The sequence below is a fragment of the Hipposideros armiger genome, unplaced genomic scaffold (assembly GCF_001890085.2).
Source record: "Hipposideros armiger isolate ML-2016 unplaced genomic scaffold, ASM189008v1 scaffold_34, whole genome shotgun sequence".
Lineage (NCBI taxonomy): Eukaryota > Metazoa > Chordata > Mammalia > Chiroptera > Hipposideridae > Hipposideros > Hipposideros armiger.
In genome coordinates, this window is record NW_017731384.1 from 2,443,972 (window position 1) to 2,447,789 (window position 3,818).

General features: G+C 49.6%; 1 protein-coding gene across 3 annotated transcripts in view; it reads right to left on the reverse strand.

The window, feature by feature from the left end:
* Positions 1 to 3,593, reverse strand: part of TEX2 (testis expressed 2) — a 99,831-nt gene extending 96,238 nt beyond the window's left edge. For 2 of the 3 annotated variants that reach the window (XM_019637754.1, XM_019637752.1), the window contains exon 1: positions 3,479 to 3,593. The gene's annotated coding sequence lies outside the window, so the exon portion shown is untranslated. Of the gene's footprint in view, positions 1 to 3,059; positions 3,237 to 3,478 lie in introns of those variants that run through there. The other variant, XM_019637753.1, reaches the window with a different exon arrangement.
* Between the last annotated feature and the right edge of the window lie 225 nt (positions 3,594 to 3,818).

Sequence of the window (3,818 nt, forward strand, 5' to 3'; positions counted from 1 at the left end):
GAGTCAGCCAAAGGACAGGCTTCAAGCAAACTGGAAAACGTTCATCTGGCCCACAGATCATGGATTACCACCTGGGCTCTGAGTGGCAAATCTTATGAGATTCTCTCCAGAGCCACCCACCAGTTAACCACACGTCTGTCACTTGACAGCATCAACTGTTATTCAGTGCTTCCTATGTGCCAGACACACGAGTGACTTCATGTAATCTTCACAACTACCTATAGAGAATGTACAGCCATAGCTCATCTAATCTAAAACCCCACTGACTGTAAGACATTATTTTATGTACAAAAAAAAAAGGAAGTCACTGCCAAACTACAACTGTAAACCCCATAGATTATAAGATACTTTTTTCCCAGAAATGTTGAGACAAACTGTACCGTCTTAGCATTGTTGAAATGTGGATATTGTCCCATTTTATAGATAAAGAAACTGAGGTATAGAGAAAATAATTTGCCCTAGGTCACAGAGCTGGTAAATGGAAGCACTGGGATACAGACCTGGTAAGTCTATCACCTTTTCACAACAGTAAACTCAAATTTCCCAATGGCCACATGAATTACCCAAAAATGCACCAGGCAGAGAGGCAGGACATAGGGTGCTAACTCCTGCGCCACCATGAGGACATTAACTGTAGCAATTCTCTGAAAATCTCTGAACCTGGCCTTTCGTATGTCCAAGGAAGGCACTGTGACAGACTATCTTGAATAAATTGCTGTTCCCCTTCTGGGAAAAGCAACATGGTATAATGGAAAGAGCATGCTTTGGAATCAGAAAGTCCTAGACTGAAATTCTTTGATACCACCATCTAACCAGCTTATCACCCTGAGCAAGTTACTGAACTGCTCTCAGCCTCAGTTTCCTCTTCTATAAAATGAGGCTACCACCATCTAGCTCCCTTAGAGGACTGCTCTGGAGAGGAGACAGATATATAAAGGGAAAAAGTACTACATGGCAAAGTTGGACTTCAACAAATGCTCTCTTTTCTAAACTAGCTGTCTTCTGCTTCTTCTTTGGGACAGAATCAAAGACAAATTTTCCCTGTGACCCCAACAATTCCCAATTGGGACCCTCAGGATCAGATAGAAGAATTTAGGCCCTGAGGGATACCCAGGCAAAGAAAATGAACCGGAAGCATCTGGAGGACAGGGACACTGTTCAATAAACTTCCAAACTTTTGAATAAATGAATTGATAGGGGAAAGTAATATTCTGTGCATGTATCCCTTTTCTTTCAAGAGCATCAGAAAATCCTCAGAAGATGAGAGCTTTTGACTTGAAGGGAAGGCGAATCATATGACATGTTGAAACAAACTCTTAACCCATTTTTCACCCTCCCCCTCCATTGTACCCATAATGCCTTGCAGATTCTGGCACACAGCTGACTCTCAATAAAAATAAGTTGAACTTTTTTTACTATAAGCAATTTCTTTTTTACCAAAACATCCTATAAATTTATTCTACCTAAAACCCTAATCTTTCCTGCTTCTTCTCCAGAAACATTCTAAAACATAATTCTAATAAACAAACAAGATGCCTAGTATATGCTATGTTTCCAATCCTCTCATACAATGGCCTTCTACAGGCTCTTCAAACCTCAAGGCCCAGCACAAACTCTTGCACTTTCCCTTCCCTCTCATCTGCCCCAGCCCTTGGGTTACTTGTCAGTTGTCTCAATTACCCACCATCTTCTGATCTAAATCAGTTTGTTAATCTCCTTCCTCTCAGGCATAGCACCTTTTCCCCCTGGACAAACGTGCCAGCAAGTTCAGTTCACCCAGAGCCCTCCACACTGCTGTTTCAAGCCTTCACTGACACTCTCAAAGAGGCCCATGCGCAAGAAAGAAACTATGATGGCAAAAATCCCACTCTGGGGGTGGCCGGTTAACTCAGGTGGCTAGAGTGCAGTGCTCTTAACACCAAGGTTGCCGATTCGATCCCCACATGGGCCAAGGAGCTGTGCCCTCCACAACTAGATTCAAACAACTACTTGACTTGGAGCTGATGGGGCCTGGAAAAATACACACTGTTCCCCAATAAAACATCTTAAAAAAATAAAAATCCCACTCTGTCCCCATCACCTCTTGAAGCTGACTTGTTTTCCATAAGTTTATACCAACTATCAAATTTTGGAAAAATCTGAAAGAATGCGGAAATACTTTAAGGGCTAGGTGATAGCTAATAGAAATGGCAGTTGCACTCTTCCAATACCTCCCAAGAGATAAGCTTCACTGAGTCACCCAGCTCCCCACAAACCTAGACTCCTCAAACACTCCTTATCCCAGAGCTTAGGGGTTTTCCTTTACCGGTTTCCATATAAACGTCACTCATTGTTTCCGATCCAGCTTACATCTAACTCCTGAAAGGACCCCTTTAAGTCCTTTGATGAGAACCATCAAAACATGCAAATGGCTGGTTCTTTTCAATTCCTGTGCAAAGCAACCATGGTGGAAGACCAGAGACTTGAACATGAATATGGCACTACGTCTGCCTTCAAGGAGCCCACGCCTTTTCTTCAACTCTAAAAGAGTATGTCCTCCCCATGCAGTGTCTATGAAACGTAGTGACAAAGTACTTCATAGCCTTGGGAAAAGAGCGAACGAGGGTGGAAAACAGACTTTTCCTTTACATTTGATGCCCTGTAACCATAACAACCGATGAAGTAACCATCAACCCACTGAGGGGCTAAGTTTTTCAAAAACCTTTTTCAAAAGGGGAAACACCCCTGCACCAACTCCCGCGTCAGCCGTGCGTTCTGGGCAGCGTGCGTGGTGCAACTGAAATCGGCTTCTCCCGGTCCCAACGTTTCCTTCGGGTGCTCACCAGCAGCCACAACCTCCACCGTCACACACACGCCCCGGGCAGGGCACCTGGCGTTAGGCCTCAGCCCAATGTCACTTGTTAACCTTACAATCCCCGGCTTTCGGCACGCCGCTGCCTCATGTCTAAGGCATGCAAACCACCCCACGGGCACCCGCGATTTCCAGGACTTGGAGAAAAACAACCCGAGGCGCAGAGAGCCTGACATCCGCGTAAAAGTAACTGCAGTTCTTGACTTACAAGCATTTCGCGACGTGGGCAAGGGGGACAGTAGGAACCCGGGGCCCCATTCATAAAATTACAAGCTGTTTTCCTAGTTCGCGTGTGGACGATTCTTCTTGGCCGCAGCTGAGACCCGAGCCCAGAGCCCGCAGAAGGCAGGCTAGGGGGACGGGCCGGCGGGCACTTTTTGCCGGGGTTAAGCCCAAACCGCCCCACACGGCCCCAAAGGAGGGAGGGGCTCGCCCGGGGGCGTCATGGGTGGGCGTCCCCGTCAACACCTGGGCCGTGACAGTAGGGCGGGGCCCTGGGAAGCCCGACCCCAGTGCCCTGCCGCGACAACGGCCACCGGCCCCTGGGCGTACGCTGGACACTGCGTGGACCAGCCGCTCCCAGCCCAGGCCTTCTCCACAGCCCGCCCGAACCCCGGGCGCGCTCACCCCGGACCCACTGGCTGCCTCATTGTATTGCGCCCGCGTCGGTGCTCCGCGACCGCCGCGGCTCCGGCTTCGACTCCGGCTCCGGACGCTGTTCAGCCGCCCGCCCACCCCCGGTCACCGGCTGCCCCGCCCCGCCGGCAGACCCGCCCCGCGCCCACGGCAGCCGCCGCCAACCAGAGAGCTGTGGGGGCGGAGCAGGCCGCACGCCAGGCCCGGCCAATCCAGCCCCTACCTGCGCGCCGAAGAGCAGCCGCGGAAATAGGCGGGCGATTGGTCAGGTCTGTTAAAGGGGCCGCCTCCCACAGAGCTGGGGAAGAGGGGCAGCGGCGAATTAACTGAA